At 41.4% G+C, this 20,477-nt stretch overlaps 1 long non-coding RNA gene across 2 annotated transcripts; it reads left to right on the forward strand.

The window, feature by feature from the left end:
• Positions 1-3,194: 3,194 nt before the first annotated feature.
• Positions 3,195-19,174, forward strand: LOC308177065. 2 transcript variants are annotated; one of them, XR_013938840.1, is made up of 3 exons: positions 3,195-7,471; positions 7,711-7,775; positions 9,423-19,174. It is a non-coding gene; the product is annotated as an uncharacterized lncRNA (long non-coding RNA). The 2 variants fall into 2 exon arrangements; XR_013938839.1 differs by having other exon boundaries at positions 3,195-7,775.
• The last annotated feature ends 1,303 nt before the right edge of the window (positions 19,175-20,477 follow it).

Genomic DNA, 20,477 nt, shown 5'->3' on the forward strand with positions numbered 1-20,477 from the left:
GATGTACCAGAGTAGATGCAACCCAGCCTGCATGCTGATTTAACTCACTGTAAGAGCAACCGGCCAGTTACACAGGAGTGATGGAGGGCTTTCTCCTCCTCTGCTGCCATCAGGTCTTGCATGGTGCTAAGCACATCCTACCAGATGGGAAGTAACTGTAAGGATTGCACTCTAAAGTGCAAATTGTCTTCTTTTCCACATGACTGTGTGGCTGTGGGTGTAGATTTGCACACACAAAGGCAGATTAAATTGAAGTGGTTGGTTACTGTGCCTGCCTGCCTACCACCACCTCTCTTGGTCACACCACCCACTCTGTGACAATAAGTGAACCGTGTGTGTAGCTCTTTAGTCTCAGCCTACACAGCTGAATCAAAGCTTCTTCTGGGATCTATGAACATGCTATGTTATAAGCTGAAGAGGTTCAGGAGCTGCTTTATACATGATTACATGCTTCTTTTGTAAGAGAACTTAGTCTTACAGCTTCTGGGCAGATTCAAGCCTTTCATAATTATCTCAGGGCCTTAGAAATATGATCTCCACCCTATCATTATTGGTAGTCACAAAAGGATCACAAATGTTATCTGCATTTCTTTAACCAAAGGAGTTTAGGAGTTTGACAAGTCTGGTGATCAGACTGGAAAATGTTTGATTTTGCATATAAAGTTTTCTGATCCCATTTATCACACTTTATGGAAGTGATATCCAAATATATTTTGTGTTGGTATGGCTATACATTACTTGAGAACAAACTTATTCCCTCTAAAACCACCCAAAATCCTGAGATGTGGCGAGTACCTAGCTTTTATTCCTTAGATAACTGATTAAGAAATTCCAATAAAAGAAGAAAATAACTTCTACAAAGTCAAAGGAATGGATAAGGCATTGGTCAGTTGTTTTAGGCCAATATGGCAGATTCTTCATCTAGAAAATACACTTATATTTTAAAACCTTGCAGATAGTTTAAGGAATTATATAACAAGAGTTCAGTTTTCACAATAATTTCTGTGAGGTTCCCTTCCCAATTTATTTTTGCAAGAATTAACTTTGTCATGAAAATATTATACAGAGGAGGTGTCTCTCTGATATGTTCTGGGAGCTGTTTATTCCTCTGTGCAATGTGAAAATTGCTCATGAAGTGATCTAGATGTCACCACACATAACAGCAATGCAGAAAAAAATAAAATGGGTAAATTAGAGGCCACTGGTGAAGATAAAGATATAAAAATCCGATTTGGTGAAAAATATAAACCTGTCTTCTTGTTTTGTGATCTGGTTTATTTTTATACAATCTATTTTTTGATTTGTGACTGTTGGTCCAAATTATATTGTTTTAATTAAGCAGAGTTGTTCTGCCAGAAAGCAGAGGGTCCTCAGCCTTCCTCACAAACCTAACTCCTAAAATAAGTGAGGATAACATGCAGACAGCAGAGTGCTTTTTTTAAAGATACTCTTATGAATGATTTTCCATTGGTGAGATTTTTGTTTGTCTTTACTATATTATAGCGCTAACCATATGGAGATGTCTTAGTGAGAAATCTGATCCTGCACAGTAGACTTGAACAAACCTATCAAATGTTCGTGCCTGGTCAGGGTATAACAGTATAACAGAACATCTGACTCTGGAGAAATCACTCCAGCTCAGTTGCTTTTCCACAGTATGTCACATATCTGGCATAAATTGCCTTCAGATTTCACTCTTTTCAAGGAGCTGTGCTTAATGACTATGAATTATGTCCAGTCATAAACTTGAGCACTGAAAATCAGGCTTGGGTGGAACCAAGGGACATACAACTGTGAGAACTAACTTTTTATTCAGCTCCTGCTTAACAGCCCTGTATTTCTCACTTCTTTGGGCCTGCTGATTGATTCTCGACATTCTCAGAGATGCCTCAGTCTTAACAGTCCTGAGTACTTCAACACCTCTCTGCTTTTAGCCCTGCTCAGATTTACAAAACTCTGCCCAATCTGTCTTCAGGCCATGCTCCAGTCAGATTGGGAACAGTACAAAATAGCACCTTATCTTTTTTATATTCAGTAGATCTGTAATGCGACAAATTACCCAGCACATTAAATCTCTACCCCCCTCCTTTCTCTGAGGAAATTCAATCTCCATATCCCACCTGATCACTAAACTATGAGACACCCTGACAAAGGGAGCAGAGAAAAAGGCTCATAATCTCTTTTGTTAACTGCATCCTCTTTTGAACAGACTAATTAAAGTTTAATTAAACAAGAGGTAGAAAGACAACAACAAGGACATTGGACCAGGAAGTAGGAGATATGACTTTCAGTTATTGTCTCTTAGGCCAAAGGAAAGACTTGAATTTCTCTACTTGTGAAGCTTCTCCAGCCTTTAAATGATTGCATATTTGTCTTTGGCATGTCTTGTGCCAAAACTGTCACAGGCATCTGGATCTGAAAGAGGTTCAGGGTGATGAACCCCAAACCCTTGGATGGAGGAGAGGGGTTCAGAATTGAAAGCTTCTTGGTCTTTTCTATAGATCATGAGGCTTCTGACCAACCCTGTCTGTCCCATCTGTCCTTTTACAGGCACTGCACAAGTCCTAATCAGAAATAGGCTGCGGGTTTTTCTGATGCTAGCATGGACCCCAGTAAAGTGCTGTCATTTTCTGGATTGTTTCATACCATCCATATGTTCTTTAATCAACACAGATATGTATGTGTGCCTTTGTAGTACAATTTTCAGAGGGAGAGGCTGAAGGTAAAACTGCCTTTTGCTCTATTCTTTGTTTTATGAACAGACAAGGTTAATAGAAACGTGCCTGCAGCATGCAGTTTTTGTGCTTCACTTAGTATTAATTTCCAAAAGGACAAGGAGATTGCCAAGGAGGAACGGAGCTATGTAAACTTTGGCTTTTGCAGTGCTCCCAAGGAAGACACGGGAAGAAGACAAACAAGGACGATAATGGATTACTTACAGCAACTTACACTGCCACTTGTCAAGAGTGGCCCAAACTGGGCTCCTGACTGAGCACAGCTGCTCCTTCTTGGCTGATCTCCTAAACTCAGGAGTGTCTGTTCACAAACACTCCAGCCAGCACCAGCCCAGCTCAACACATCCACATCCATGTGGCACTGTGCAGTCAGACAGCTTTCAGTCTGAAAGCTGTGCCCGTGTCAGCTGGCCGTTCTTGCCAGCAGAGACGATGAGCTGTGATGCAAAGCCAGCACTACACAGTTCTGGTGTTTGCCTGGTCTCTGCTAGCAAGACTCGCTGCCCTGAGCTGCACCTCAGTCAAACAGGGGTGCTGGGAGCTAATCCCAGCTAAGAAACACTGTTGGTTCATGATGTGGCAGACAACCTCAACAGGAAGCTTAGATGAAGGGCGCGCTGTTCCCAAGACCTATAAACCCAAGCATCACACTGATGTGCATGTCATCTGAGCAGAGGGAGGTATTGAAAAGACAAGATAAACACTTATCCTGAGGCTTTTACAACTGAATGCATAAAAGATGCTCTAAACTTTACACCTTACTTTAATTTTTGTCTGTGTTCCCTGATAATTTAATCTCTATGTTAAATATCAAAAGATAATTGTGGTGGAAAAGATGCTGTGCTGGGAGACACTATAGAGATCTGTCAAGTTTATCAAACTTGCCAGGACAGTTTAAACATTACCAGTGAACATTTTGAGAGGAAAAAAACCTTAGGTATTGGAGGGCTCATTAACCTACCAGAACAAAAAACGATGTCTGGAAGTTAAACCCAAATCCAGCTAAAATTTAGGCACAGCCCCTTTTGGTGATGCAATGGAGTTTATGAACCACAATCAAAGAGTGGCAAATCTTCTCCTGCCATCTCCAGATCACATCCAGATGCCTTCCTGCAGTCTGCTTCACCTGAACACAATTATTTGTCTCAATATAGTGACAGGGAAGAGAACTCTGGTTTCCTGTTGAGGATGGGATATCCCATAAGGTGATGGAAAACACAGTGGTCCTGAGCCACACAGCTGCAGCCTTGGTGGCTTCAGGTCTCTGGAGTAAGGTGCAACCCTGGAGGAAACCGTGACAACCCAGCTCCAGTCAGATGTGATAATGGGCATGGCAATGTAATGGAGCTGACAAGAAGAATTTCACCAACAGCTGTGAATGCACTTTAAGAGGTGGGTCAAGGGATGGTGGGCAAGAGGAGAAAGAAACTGGAGGCTATTGCTCCTAGTGCAGCTCAGAACTCTTCTCCTCTCTTTAGCATGTGATGCAGGCCATAGATGAGCACAGAGCATACATTGTAACTAGGAGAGGGCTGTATTTTTGGCTTAGTAAATTCAGATCTGATTTTCTTTTTAATGCAAACTGCAGTCTATGCCTGAGAGATTAATCAAAAAGATGAAGTAGTTTTAGTATCCATTCAGGAAATGCTACCTTAATCATTGATTTTCTTTTACATTACAAAAAGAAATTATCCGAGAGGCCTCACATCAGGCACTCAGCATTCTTTATATTTGTTGCTAACAGTCTAATAAAAAGATAAGAATTGCTGCTGTCCTGCATTGGTCTATTTCCTCTGTGCCTGGCTGATATACATTATATTTTATATTTAAGTCAATATTTTTAGTTTTATTTGTATTTTGAAATCAAATATTCAGTATTGACCTGTTTTGTTGGGCAAAGAAGACTGCTTCAGATGACTCATTTAAAATATTAACACACATTTAAGATTTTGTTATAACTGTGACTTTAGTTTGCAGTTTTGATTCTAATTAAAAACAGTAAATCTGTCAGAAAAATCTGATTCTATACCTTCAGGATCATTGTAAAACAGGAACATTTCATACCTCAATGTTTTTTTCCAGCAATACATTTTTAAAATAGGAAGGAGAATTGCTTTTAATGACAACATCCCAATAAAGAATTTATGTTAGTGTCTTGCTCCTAAGAGTTCTTCAGTGGTAGCTTCTCACGTTAAAACATCAAAGGGTTTTATACGAAATTCAGTTTTCCATTCAGGTAGTCCATCCGCATTGCAATGAAATGAGGCAAAGTGGGAAGAAAAAAAACAGTCTGCAAAGTCTGCAGTGCCATATCCAGTGAGTTTTAATATATTTTCAACAGAACTTGATGCCAAACCATCAGTTTAAACAATCTCTCTTGCAATGTCTGTTAGAGGAAGAAGGCTAAGAGGGAGTAAATATGACAGTTACTTCTCCTGCTGCCTTGTTTTGTATTCACAGTAATTTTTGTTGCTATGCATTTATTAATTCCTTTATCTACCAATTTTCTGTGACTCTGGGGAGCTGTTTCAAAGCCAGAGGGACAGGTACGGAGCAATATTTTCCAGAAACTTGACATGATGTTTATAGCTCATAGCTGAAAGATACAAACATTGTGAAATGGGCTGTGAAAATCTCTCCTGTAAAATTGAGCAAGTGTTTTAAGATATCTTTATATGTCTGGTAATGTGGGGATAACTGTCAGTCACCTTAATACAGACCCAAAGTTTTCCCTAATAACTATTCATAGGAACAACATCCACAATGTGAGATTTTTATGGGCAGGAGACTAGCACTTGAAGGCTGGGAACAGAAATTATCTCTGAATATGTAGGGCTGGTATTAAACTCATGAGGTTCAGATGTGGACCCTTCTGCCATCAGGCATGGAGATAGACACTGGGACTATCTGCCTCCCAGAAACTGCTTCTCCTGGGGGAAATTTTGAATATTATATCAAGGATTCAGGTTTTATGTTGCCTCCTTTCTCTCCTGGGTCCTTTGAATCATAAAATCATAGAAAAAATCAGGTTGTAAGGGAGCTCTGAAGGTCTTGGAAGTAGGGCCAGCTTTGAAGTTAGATCAAGTTGCTCAGGGCCTCCTCTGGTTAGCTTTTGTATATCTCTTAGGTTGGAGCTTTCACAGCCTCTCTGAGCAACTAGCTCTGGTGTGCAACCGCCTTCACTGTGAATATTTTTTTCAATATATGCAGTTGCAATTTTTTTGTTTGTTTTTATTTTTGTTACAACTTGATTCTATTGCCTCTTACCCTATTAGGCAAGGACACTTATTTGTACATCCATGAGAAGAGTATGGCTCTACTTTTTTCTTTGAGGCAGCTGAAGGCAGCGATCAGGTGCCCCCCATGCCACCTCTCCTCTGTGCTGAACCAGCCCAGGTCATTCAACCTCTCCTTATGGAGCAAGTGCTCTAGCCCCAAACAGCTTGGAGGCCTCTAGTGAACTTGTTCCAGTTTATTCATGCCTTTCTTGTGCTTAGCAGCCCCAAACTGAACCCAGTAGGACAGATGGAACCCTACAACTAGTAAATAGAGAGGAAAAGTTATTCCCGTGACCTACCGGCTGCACTTTTGCTAATCCCTTATGAGGCTGACCTTCTTCACCACAAGGACATGCTGTCCACTCTTGTCCATCAAGACAACTTGGAGGTTTTTTTCTTCAAAGGTGTTTTCTAGCCAAGCACTGCATAGTCTGTGTTGTTGCACAGGGTTATTTCATTCCAGGAGCAGGAATCTACATAGGTTGTTGTTAAAGTTCATGAGGTTCCTGCCAGTCCATTCTTCCAGCTTGTTGAAATCTCTTTGAATAGCAGCTCTGCCCTTAAGTGTGTCAACTGCTATTCTCATTTCATGTAATCCACTGTCTTTTTGATGGTAGATTCTACCACATTGTCCAGGCGAAGACACTAAATTATATTAGCCCCAGTATTAACCAGTCATGGCCAACTATCAGGCAGACTTCAAATGATTTATCATTACCCTTGAAATCTGAAGGTCTATGCAGCCACCTGTCTTGTAGCTTACCCTTCTAGTGTACGCGTCGTGAGTTTGGCTACAAGGAATTTTGCATCCTTTCACATAAAGAAGCCTGGCTTCAAGGGGAGGAATGGAAATTTCCTCCTTCCTCCTTTATTTCTCCTGTTCCTTTGTCTTTTCTGCAGATCTCTCACTGTGTGTGTGTTGTAGCCTCCTTTGCTTACATAAAAGGTGAGTGGCAACATAGATTTTTGTTATAATTTTTGAATGAAAAAGCCTGTTATTCTAGGCTGTCGCTGCAAATCCAGGGAGGTCTAAGTATGCTTGGTGTAGTAAAGACATCTGCTTGCTGTGCTATATTTGAGCTGGCATTGAGGCTCTCCCACGCATTGAACATGGCATTGATGCTGAGGCTTTTTCTCTCTCTGATAATTTATGTCTGTGCATGGATTCCTACTGCCTAAAAACAGATTGGACATCACATATTCCTGTTCCCAGCACACTGTCTGTTTTCCATCACCGCTCTTCCTTCTCTGCTGTCAGAGATAGATGGGGGAATCTACCCTTGATTGACCATCCAGACTGGAGAACTGTCTGGAAGCTACTGTGTGTTCCTTTTGCCCATGAATCTGACCTGAGTTTCCTTTCCACAGGAAGAATAAGAATTGAGATGGGAAGAGAAGAGGGTGTGATACAAGCACAAGCCAGGAAGGCAGCGTGTACACCAAGACAGACTGCTACAGGTACACTTAATATTGGTCAAGGTGACGTTCTGCAGGTAACACTGCAGATTGTTTTCCATCTGCAGTCTCAGTATTAGCACAAGACTTCACATATACCTGGCCTACATGCTGGAGACTGCAGCTCTAGCAATCAATCCAGTATTTATGCAGTTAACTATGAAGTAGTCATGAAACTTGCTCTCAGCAAGTGGTGAGAGATCAAGTTTTGAATCTTTGTATTCTGTCACTTTCTTCCACAGCTTTTCATAGTAAACAAACACCTATGCCAGCAAGTGCTTGAGGTGACTAGTATTTCCATCTTCTTGTAAGTGTTCATTGTAATGCACGATTTCCCCATGCAGACAGTGTTTTCTGTGCTGTTTATTAGTTGAGTGTACACTGGTGTGTGTCATGTCTGGGAAGCATGAAGAGAAAAACTTCTAAAATGATTATTAAAAAGCATAGAATGAGGCACATGTTAAGTGGCACTCCCTTGAAGAAAGCACCACCCACCATTTTGCTTGGCTGAACTTTCTGTCTCTGCCTGGGATTTGCAATCAGTTCCCTGCTAAAACTCAGTGCCTTTAAAAATCCTTTATAGGTACTGTTTCTCTTTCTAAAAAGAAGGCTATGAGAGTAAGACATCTCCTTTTGATGTGGTAAATAAGACAACAGTCAGGGCAAACATACTTGGGATAGTATAAATCTGAATACAAGTTTTCCACCTGTCAAAGTTTACTCCTGCTGTACCCAACAGACAATAGAGTAATCTTCAGGTGGCATGAGAAGGGTGGCTCTAACAGTATGTTTTGTTGAAGGTGCTGCCCTTTGCATGCAAAAATATGAGTGAAATAAATTCCTATTATCCTATAGCAGAGAGGAAATTTGGGGCATCTCAGTTCCTGTCTTAATATAAAACAGGAATTTTATTTTGAAAAAAAAAAAAAAAAAGACCTTTAACTAGATTATACAAAGAGGATTTTTCAGAGGGATTTAAGAGCCTCAGTCCTAGGATGCTCTAGGGCACTGGCTTGAGCTATAAGGATGGAGAAAGAAACTTTAATCAGGACTTCCCATTTGGATTCTTATCCAATGGGGTCTTAGGGAGCACACAGGGTCTCCAAGTTTTTCCCCCGAGGTATGGTTAAACTAAACAATCAGGCCCTATTGAAAGGAGAGACAAATATCCCCAACTAGTTTCAGTGCAATTAGGTCGCACAGATCTACACTGTCTAGGTTTTGGTGGCTCTGTACATACCCACTGCAAGGAACTAAAACACTCTGGGTTTTTGGCCCTCCAAAAAACCTCTCTCCCCATAATTGCTATGTGTGGAGGAGCCAACATGTCTTATGACTGTTTATGCTTCCTCCACCACTGAGAATACACATATATCACAACCTTCACATCACCTACACACTGCTGAACTTACTGAATGTACAACAAAATTATTTCAATAATTAAACTGCAAAATTATTAAATTACTTGAGAGACTCCAGCAGGAATATTAGAATTTTTATATCTTAGAATATCAAGTCCTCTTAAATAAGAACATATAACAGCAATAGCTGTTGAGTACATCGTGTCTCACAAGTGCAAGTTGTACCAGTAAAGAAAGCCAAGGGTAGAACTGTCTGAAAAGTAAAAATACAGGTTTTGTTTTTAACCAAGTTTACTTTCAAGGCCTGGGCTTTTGGGCACACTTCACTATGCTCAGCCTAATTTACTTTTATTATTTTTGTTGCTATTTTTGTGTTGTCGGGTTTTTGGTTTTTGTTTTTTCTTATGGTAATTTTTCGCCCCATTTTATTTGTTATAAAAGTGTTTGTATATTTCTTACTCTTAAAGATGATTTAGAAAGAAAACAAACAAACAAACAAACAAAACCCTACAGGCTACAAATGTAATCATGAGGCTGGCAGTCAGGTTCTCCTGACTAGAAATTCCTGACTGTGTTTTTCTTTTCTATATCAGTTTTAATGCTGGCTTTTGCAGCACAGCCTAGAAATCAAGCAGAAAGTCACCATGTACTTTTTGGTGTGATCACACGTTCTATTAACCTCATCTTTTAACCATCAACCTTTTTTCTTTGGCATGAAGACCCCTTTGGTGGAAGCTATTTTAAAAAGCAATTTATTGCTTTGCTTTTTGTCCATTTATGATCACAAATAAAAGAACATTTTGAGGAATAGCAGTACTGCTTTTGCTTCATGTCATGAACAAGAAGACTGTTGCGTGAAGTCCAAAGAAGCACGGAAGAATCATGAAAGATTCATACTTGTCATGTTTTCACAAGGTGGATTTAACTGAGGAAAAGCCATTCCGAAACCACAGAAGGGAAACGTGTGCTGCATATGCTATTGGATACACTCAGATGGTGAGAGGAATGTGTGACATGCTGCTCTGTGCTTGAAAGCGGTGTTTTTCATTCATTCTTTTTGTTTAGCAAGCTCGGCTTTCCACAGGAAGAATTACTGTGAATTCAACAAGTGTGGAGGTGGACAAAGTCAGACACTAGTCTGGCAGCCAGAGAGGATGGTGGGCTCCTGGTGCTCCCTTGTACCCCACCAGTATCCCCTTCCCTCTTTGCTGCAGCTTGCCATGGCTGCTGCTCGCCATGCACAAGGCTCTACCCTCTGAGAAGTGATGCTGCTGGGTTTCCTCCAGGCCCTCTTCTTTGGGCAAGGTGGAATAGGGAAATTTATGAAAGGCATTTTTCAGCCCCCGTGCAGCTTCCTTCCTGCAGCTTTCTCTCAACCTGTGCCTATTTTACATAACATTCATTCTTGCGGCATGTCTCATTTAGCCTCTGGGCTAAGTGGAGTGCGTAATGGTTCAAGCCAGTTGAAGATTGTTCCTTCATGCAATGAAACTGTGTTTGCTTCATTTGCCATTAATGATAAGCAAGAAGTTCTGTAAATCAAACAGCCTTTCTTTTACTCTGCTACAGAATTATTCATAACAACAATTTCATTTGGCATTCTATTAAAAGATTTTAATTTCTCCAGATGGAAGTCGATTTCTATTCTCTCTTTCCCATTACTTTTATTTATGTTAATATTGTAAGGGCAGTCTGACACGGGGTCTTTCATTTAAAATGCATAAAAAATAAGGAAACTGTGAACAAAATGATTTCTTACCAGTGCCATTTTCTAGCTATTATGTTGCAGAATGTAAAAACTCTGAAGAGCATGATGTAATTTTGTTTTTGACTCTGCTTATAAAAGAAGGGATGGAAATACAGAGCCATTTTATTTGCTGTCATTGCGGAGGCGGTGAGCCAACCCATTTCTCCCGTTGTGCCTTTTCCTAGAAAAGGACTCATCCTTCCTCTCCATTTAAATGCTCCTTCATCTGAAGGCACTCACACACACCTCCAATTACACTAACTCCACATGTTCCTGCTGTGCTGGCTGTTCCCTGCAACGTTTTCCTTTCGCTCTGCCCTCAGACATTACTCTCTTCTTGGAAGTGGTGTATTTTCAGGCAAGACCCAAAGTCTGCAGAGCCTCAGTGGTTTCACCTATGCAGCTCACAGCAAGACACTCACCCCATGCTGCTGCTGCAGCCAAGCACCGATGCTCTCACTGCTTGCAGGCTTTCTTTTAACCCCCAGCATTGGCGATTCTCAAAAAGGCTATTAAACAGAGCTCCTCTCTCCCCGTCTGACTGACACCAGATGTGCTGGGTTTGGCTCAGCTGGAAGCAGTTCTTCCCATGTCTTTTGAGGTGCCTCCACAAAGCCCGTGGCTTGTTCATTAGCAAAGCGTTACGGCTCATAGGCACACTTAATTAGTACTTATGAATAAAAGAAAAGTAAGGAGGAAAATCAGGGGAGAAGGAACAACAAAAATGAACCGGAAGAAAAATAATGTAAATCCATAAGAGCAACTCACCCCAAATGTTAATAAAATGTATATTGATGCTGTAGGTTTTATAATGATTTTTCATTCCCAGTCTCTCCAACATAAAGCAAATGTTGTGTGGCATGAAGTCCAGCCAAACCAGCACACACACACACATGCATATCGGTCATACAGGCACCTCTCTGGTGCCAAATAGCCAGGAAACAGAAGACTACTTCAACAAGGAGAACAGAATAACTGTGCGCGTGGTTGTCATTAATGCCATCCTGAATTTTTTAACAACCAGCTGAACTGGAGCTACCAGGCTCACTTTACTTGCCTTCCTATGGCTGCAACTCATTGTTAAGATTTATTTTTTTTTCACAACTATATTATAAAAAGCTTAAAAACATGTACTGTGCTGCAGAAGTGACACTTTACTCTCTCAACAGCTAACTACAGGCACCAAAAGTCTTCCTGGAAAAAAGCTATAGTCTCAAAAAATCCATTGACTACAGGAGAATAAATATATTCAGAGCCTCGCTGTTAGAAGTAAGTAATTTGGTGTAGCATGTAACTAAAGATTATACCCTGGTATAGAAAATACACATATAGGCTGAACAGAGGTTAAGTATCACTTTGGGCATAATTAATGTCCCAAGCCTTTTGGTTGCTTGACAGTGTGATTCTACTCCAACTCTTTTAAGATGGAGAGCTGTTTCTGTGGTTGTATTCAAAAGTGGTCCAGTGGGCTTAGCACAGCCAGTGAATCCTACTTATCCACTAAGCAATACGCACACTTTACATTTTCTAAGAGAATGAATCAGTGAGCAGAAGAAATCTTTTCATCAGCTATCAAGGCGTCTCAACTCTTCCAGGATAAATAAGCCCAGAAAAAGCAAGGAGTTGTAGCAAAATTTGCTATTCCTGTCGGAGCAGAAGGTCGTGACTCAAACTTTTTTATTTCCTTTGACTCCGAATAGCGCCAGTGAGTCATTTCAGGGGAGAGAGGCTGCCCGTGAGCCAAGGGTTGGCCACCACTGTCTCCTTCTATCTGTCTGTTTATTCTGGGTTTTCACACCCTCTCCGTGTGCTACTCTTTTTAATAGCAACAGCAATGTCCCAAAACACGTTAGCCTGGAAGACCTATTTCCAGTTTGTGCCCTAGCTGTCAGCAGTGATCATTTTCCACCGGAAATTCAATTTTATGGCAATTCTGTGTAGCTCCAAAACTTCCTATCAAAACTCGCCTCATCAGCAGGCTGTCGGGTAAGAAGGGGAACCGAGCTTCTCATTTTTAGCATTAGGCTGAAGAGAGAAAAACAACCATGACAGGTCAGATGATCCAGGTCTGGGTAATAGGAAACAAACATTGGGTTGGGACTGAAATAATTGAAGAGCCAAAGGATTTATTTGCCAGCAGAAATAATTCAGTGAAGATAAAGGCCTTGTGCTCTCTTTCCCTTCCAGCACATCTTTGCCCCCAAGCTGGGTCAGACTCAAAGCTTGTCAAATAAATTAAACAAATCAAATACAGTTCATAGCTTTTCCTTCACAAAATTCACTTTATGAATAGTCTGTGGATATTCTCAAATCATTATGCCAGCTCTGTAATTATAAAGGGAAAAAGGATATTTCATGGAAATTTCATCAAACACAATCTTCAATGAGTAGCACTCAGCACATGAGCCCTAGAGTTGCTGTAAGGCTTTTTCCCTCCTAATTTGCAGTTTTCATCTAGCTTTTTCAAGAACCTCCTGCCATCTCAAGAGGTGCAGCGCACTCCTGCACCAGGGAGTTTGCCCCCACTCCCCTGCAAACAGAGCTGACTTCCCCATCAGGAGAAAGCAGTTTTACTTTCTCCTGCAAATGTTGAGGCATAGGGCAATTCTCAGCATGGGGCAATTCATTATAATCATGGAAAACAATGATGGAGAGGCTTGAGCACATCCCTCGCTTTGTTGCCTTGTTCCTTTTTCCCCTTCTTTTCCTGAGCAGTCATTAGTCCAAGTGTCCCTGCAGTCAGCAGTAAAGCTGGACCTAGTGCTACTCCAGTAGGCTGCATCACACTGATGCTTTGTTTCATGAGATTCAGAGCCATTTGGGCATCTAGTTGTCACTTGTGTCTTTGGCAAACTCCCAGAAGATGCTCATCAGTTTGGAATAACCATCTTGTTAACTTTTGAAATTTGTCAGTGTACAGTACTATACCTGAGGGCGTTCTGTACACATGGAGGTGGAAGACATTGAGGCACCTGAAAACACTGCTTTAGTCTATTGTTCAGATTTAATTTGCTCCATTCAAAATGTCCTTCAGGTCTTGTTCTGACAGACACATGGGCTATACCCAGGCAAGAATTGGCAATGAGAGCAAGCACAGGCAGGCTGAAGGATGGCAAGTATCAGCCCAGAGGGAATCAGCAGGGGAGAAAGAAATAAGGATTAAAACAAGTTCTGTTTCATGCATTAGGCAACTGGAAATGATAAACTTTTTTTCTCAAGTTCTAAGGTTTGACTGACTTAGGATGAAGAGCCCTACATTGTTATCCTCAGTAGCTGACTAGAAACAAACAAGACCCCTAGTCTGAACGCAATGGACTTTAAAGCTGATCCCTACAACGCTATTTTGCATCAGCATTACAGTAACTAGAGAATGAAGCCTTATTAAATGCCTTGAGACTAGATCTCTGGCTGTATGGTACCATGGCTTCCTGTTTCTATTAGTGGAAACCCTATAGGAAGACAGCTGAAAACTTCTCTGGGTGTTTTGTATGCGGTATGTGGGTATCCTGATCAAGCCAAATTTCTTCTTCACTTCTGCACCAGCAAACTTGTTCCGACCACGGCTGATAATGGGAACACAGACTGCAGGAATCTGTCCTTAGTACAGCTTGCTTCATAAAAACCTCATATGTAACTGACAAGAGAACAAAAGGACAAAGTCAAGGACAAAATGTAATTCTTAGAGAGGAAAGCAAGTTGAAGTTATTAAGACAGACTGAGGGCTCAAAGTGTGCTAGTGGGGTTCATTCGGTTCCTACCTTCTCCAGATTTCATGTTAAAAATGTTCATGAAAGTTTAGATTTTATTGAAATAGATGTGTTGAATACTGAAGTTGAGACTGAAATATCAAAAGCATTAAAAATGCTGATTTTGAATCTTGTGAAATGGAAATTCATGTCTCCTATTCTTCATCCCTGTCGCTGAGTTCCTGCATTACACGGGAAGGAGCTGACACTCACCCTGGTACAAACACATCTCTCCTGCACCCCACGTGACATGCTGTGCCAGCTGGCAGCCCTGCCTCCACGGCAGCTCAGAGATGTACCACTTCTCCTCCCTCGTAGCTGAGCAGCTGAGTCCTTCCCCGTCCACTTCAGGGAAGAGGCATCAGCTTCACCTGGCTGTAAATGCCAAAAAGACAACAGGAAAGCAGGCTCTGTATTTCAAAGTACGCAATGCAGTTTGTTTGAGCACAGCATGCAAACAGCTGATCAAGCTGCAAAGCATTTGTTTAAGCCAGAAGTTGTACTTAAAATTGAAGACAGAATGAAAGAAATGAAACAGAAATTTTGCCTCTCAGCTCCTCAGAAAGTCTCCAGCCAAGGAAGTCCCCTCTTGCTGGCATCTGTACCCATTTTCAGGCAGTATCAAGTCACTTGCAGCAGTATTTCAAATGCAGCTGAGGTGGGACATGGGATGTCTCAGAGGGCAGAGCCAGTTTGACAGCTTCAAAACAGCGTAAGGGGTCAATCTACTTCTAGCTGCTGCTTTTAACTTTAGGGTTCAGACAAATTCATTGTGGCCTATCATCATCACTGCTGAAAGAAATAATTCAGGTTTCAAAAGCTACCTGAATCCCGGTGCTGCAGATACATAAGATCATTTGATACAGCCTGAATCCAGGTCAGGAGGAAATGAAAGCACATAGGCCAGGCAATGAATGTGCTCCTGAGGGCACAGCACTGCTGCTGCACTGTGCCATCTCCCTTGTTTCAGATGAGCTTTACCATCTCTGCTGCTCAGGTGTCCTGTGCTCCAGCCTCAGGTGTGCCACTGAGCTGAATGAGGCACACAGAGTCTGGGACCCAGAGAAAGAGAGCATTGTGTCATGCTCCCAGTGCAGAAAATACAGGCACCATAAAAGAGGAGTGTGAAGTGACCAACAAAATAGTATTTCAGTTAGCAAAGCAAGGCTTGAGGGGCCTGTTTTTCACTTGTGATATTGCATGTCCAGATAACGTTCTCCTTGAGCTTTATTAATGCTTGCAGAATCCAATCACAAAATGCAAAGAAAACCTAAGTGCAGAGACAGAACTGGAGTCCTCAAGGCTTGTGTGCTACATGGTGTAACACACAGGCTTCGGTGTACAGCAGTACCTCGTTACTTTTCATTTCAACAAAGTGAACTTCAGACTCTTCCAGAAAAAAACTTGCAGCATTTCCACCTCCCAACCAAAACTCCGCAGTATGCTTTTCTAAAGAGAAAGTGTGATTTTTCCAAAAGTAATAGCAATTCATTACAAATCAAGTTGAAGCATCACTTATCAAACTGAGTACTACGCCTGGTACGGTCACAAAGACATTGGATTTTGACTTAAGAAATACAAGTACTATTCTCACATCAGAACCACAGCTGGGCAAGCCAGCCATTTCCAGTTGTTCCTTTCCTAATCTTTAGTAATATTGATTCTTTAGGGAGGAAGCTGTCTCTGTGTACATGTCCTTGCAACCTGGAGTACAAGCAGTTATTCTTGCAATATATATTATATATACGCATTTTCTTTTTGGCTGTTTTCCTCACAGAGACTGATTTACTGCTCAGATCCTTGGGGCAGACCTGTCCAAGAACGTAGCTACAAGGCAGGAATTTGACAATATATATACAGAATATCAATTTGTCCTATCTCATCAGGTATCAGGACAAAGACTTTTGCATACTCAGTTGTTTGTTATCATAATTAGTATTTGTGCCTAATGGTTCACTTCTTGCTTTAAAGCCCAGGTAGAGGTTTTGTTTGTTTGTTTTTTGTTACAAATGGACAAGAAATCAAATTTATCTTTTCCCCTGTCACAATAAACTTTATAAATTTAACAGCTGCTGGAAGAGAACAATAGCTTGAAGATAAAAAGAAGTCTGAAAAGCAAACATTGCTTTCTAAATACTAGCAGAAAGTAAAGGATTCCAGTGTATCCAACCACAACTGAATTTGGCAACCACTTGAATAGGAAGCAAGAAAAAAATAAATAGAAGGAATTTCCTTAGTTTCTGTGCTGTACCTCCTTCACTTTATAAAGCCAGACACTAGAGAGAGATTCCTACAAAATGGAGTCTGTAAGCAGAGCTATTGAAAGCTTTCAGAAACAAGACTTGAGCCAAAATTTTTAGAAAACTAAAAGGAGACTTCAAATGATACTTGTAGGGGCTAAGCTGTTTGCAACTAATTGCAGGAAAGAAAAGGCAGTGGAGAAGAATGTTTGAACCTGATTGAAAACAGGAAGGACGCAGTGAAAACAGACTGAAATTTGGAGAGAGGGATTCAGAACAAGGTGGCACATAACTAAAAAGATCTCATACAGAGAGTTTAGGTGAAATAGGACAAAAAGGGAACAGACGTATAAAAACACATGCATCTTCAGCGCTGCAATCAGGCTGAACAGTATGCTCAAAAGATGCTACAACAACGAAAAACAATTTCACCTTTTATTCTAAAATTCTTATTTTCCCTTTTCCTAATCAGAAAAGCTGGTAAGGCCAGACTAAGCACTAATGTAATTCCAGGGTCTTCAGCTGTGGTGGTTTTACTCAGGTGGGCAGCTGAGCTCCACAACTGCTCTCTCACTCCCCCTTTTCAAAGGGAAAGGGGGAGAAAATATGATGAAAAGGGGTCAAGGGTTGAGAAGGACAAGGAGATTGCTCAACAACTATCATCATGGGCAAAACAGACCTACCATAGGGAGATTAGAAAAATTTATTACCTATTACTAACAAGGTAGAGAAGTGAGAAAGAAGTGAGAAACAAAGGAAAGAAACTAAAAATACCTTCACCCAATCCACCCTCTTCCACCTCCTCCCTCCAAGCAGCACAGGGGAACAGGGAATGGGGGCTGTAGTCAGTCCCTGAAACTTCATCTCTGCCGCTCCTTCACGGTCCCTCTCTGCCCCTGCTCCCCGTGGGGTCCCTCCCACGGGATGCCGTCCTTCCCCAACTGAGCCTGCGGGGGCTGCCCACAGGCAGCAGCTCTTCAAGAACTGCTCCCACACGGCTCCGTACCACGGGGTCCATCCCCCAGGAGCAAACTGCTCCAGCACGGGTCCCCCACGGGCGGCAGCTCCCCCCAGACCCCCTGCTCCTGCGTGGGCTCCTCTCCACGGGCTGCAGCTCCGGCCCGGGGCCTGCTCCTGCGGGGGCTCTCCATGGGCCGCAGCCTCCTCCAGGCCACATCCACCTGCTCCACCGGGGGCTCCTCCACGGGCTGCAGCGTGGAGATCTGCTCCGTGTGGGACCCGTGGGCTGCAGGGGGACAGCCTGCTCCACCAAGGGCCTCTCCACAGGCCGCAGGGGAACTGCTGCTGCGTGCCTGGAGCACCTCCTGCCCTCCTGCTGCACTGGCCTTGGGGGCCGTATGGCTGGTTCTCTCACATTTTCTCACTCCTTGCTCTCCCAGCTGCTGTTGTACAGCATTTTTTTTTCCTTTTCTTAAATCTGCTCTCCCAGAGGCACAAACAACATCACTTATTGGTTCAGCTCTGGCCAGCTGTGGGTCCCTTTGGAGCCAGCTGAAACTGGCTCTTATGGAACAATGGGGCAGCTTCTGGACTCTTCTGACACAGGACACCCCTGCAGCCCCCCAATACCAAAACCTTGCCACGTAAACCCACTACATTAGCAGACTTGCATCTGCGAATGTTAAACGAAGACTAGATTCAAACACAGGATGCGTTCCTGAGGGGTCAGGCTAGTTTTCTGCTCTCTCAAGGATAATCATCAAGACCAATCAATCACTTTTGCAAGGTAACTCTGTACTTTGAATAACATAACCCTAAGAAATACATGTTAAGGAAGTTCCCAGAAGATCATGCAAAGGCAGCAGTTATTCAAGTGCAGCTCAGAACACCATTGGTTCTGTAGGATCAGAGAAGGAAAAATAGCGTGATTGATAGCTGCTATGAAAAAATCTACAGGGCGAGTTTTGCCTGAGGAGAAGTGAGAATCAACAAATATGCGGCGCTGTATTAAGGCCCTTGTTGCTCTTCTTAGAAAAGCACTAATTTGCTGAAAGAAATCTAATGACAGAAGACTCACATAGTCCCCCTCTTTGCTAACATTTGTTACAGTTGTCATCATATAGGACAGCAGGAGAGGAAGAGGGGAATGTATATTTAATACCCTGAATTCTAATAGTGACGGTAAAGTGATTTCAAGCTGCCTAGACATCACAGCACCCGAGCACAACTTCAAAAACTTTATACACTTAGTCTGCCTCTTCTTCTGTTTTAACGCTGCTCAGTAAGTTTTCATGGGAGGAAATATCTCTCATAAGATACCCAGCAGTTCCCAAATAAATATCAAGATAACAAGCTTAGATTATGTCAATGGAAAGAAGTGATAGCAAGTGTAAAAAGGGACAAGCCTAACCAACAAAGAGCTCTTCACCAATCTCAGAAGAGAAAAGCATTCAAGTAATGGAAATTAGGACAAATTATTTAAGAATTAAGAGCAACAAGAAAACACAGGCACAGTAACAGAACCAAAAAAAAAAAGGAAAAAATAAAAAGCAGTAGACAAGAGATTGCTCTGTAAGTGCATTTGCATAAAAATAAAAAAACAAAAACACCATCAAGGGAAGTGTTAGTTATGCAAGACGAATGAAAATGAATGAACAGTTTGATGGCTGTTTCCATTTCAGTTTTCCCTAGTGATGGCAACTACAAGCCACTGTATCATTGACAAAAAAAGGTCTAGTAAAAGAAAAGAACATAGAAGAACAAATGTAAGTTTCCTGAAGTTAGATTTTTGCAGATTGTCTAGGCCCCAAAAGACTTCACTATAAGACAGGCTAAAAATTGGCTGAGGCAGCATCAAAAGCAGTAGCAATAGCTATATTTGAGAACTGGCACACTGACATCATCTGTTTTTAAACAGAAAGGCAATGGAGAAGAGAAGCAGTGAGGACTTTTTGACCAGAGTCAAGACCATTAATTCTTAATTCTAAAAAAATATTTTGGAACAAATATCCAGACTATATTAATTTATGCCTTCCACAGTAACTGACGTAAGTTGGCCAAGAATAAGTTATGTTAAAACCCTCTTTTTCACATTAGTCTAATGACAAATAGTAGATGAAGTATCTTGATGTCTGATTATCACAGGACATCCTTATAAACAAGACAGAGAAACATGGCTCACATGAAAATACTACCGTATGAATGCAGATAGCTAGAATTATCAGAAAGAATTAAAAAAACAGTCTACTGTGAAAACAGAGAGCTGTAAGAATGTTTTGCAGAAATGTCCTAGGATCAGTTCCACTGACATTCTCGCTCTTCACCTAGGTGATAAATAGAAAATAATGAATTTGGATATCTTCCAGATCTACTGGACGACAATATTCAGAGTAAAAATGATAATAGCAAGTGGTCTAGAAAACTGTAACATTTAATACTGAGAAGAAAAACGAATGATCAGCTGTACAGATTCACCTCACACAACGAGATTCAAAAGTTAAGTCTGAATCAGCCAGGGCAATAAATATGACCTCAATTTTTAACGCATTAAATGCCACAGCATTCAAGCATAGCACTGGGACATAGCTATTCCATGGTTAAGTTTCTATAAACTGTTGACCTTAGACTTTCCCCCCCCCGATATGACAGAAATACAGCCACTAAGAGGGTGTTGAATTAAAAAATAATAAAATCTTGCTCCCTCCAAAAATAATTATTTACTTGATTTACTTCAGATTTTTGAATTTCCTCCATTTTTCATTAAACTCTTCAGTTCAGAGACTTAGTAATACCTATAGCAATTTAGAAGGGAAAAATACTGCCATCTCCTGGAGGAAGTGAAGCTTGCAGCTCTCTTAACGTGTTCATCTTGCATGCTTTCTATGCATGGAAAAGCAACCATCAGATCTTGCATTTAGAGATATAAGCAGAAAGCTAGGGTAGAGTGCAATACGC

The sequence above is a fragment of the Anser brachyrhynchus genome, assembly GCF_964034855.1.
Source record: "Anser brachyrhynchus genome assembly, chromosome: 1".
In the NCBI taxonomy this organism is placed as follows: domain Eukaryota; kingdom Metazoa; phylum Chordata; class Aves; order Anseriformes; family Anatidae; genus Anser; species Anser brachyrhynchus.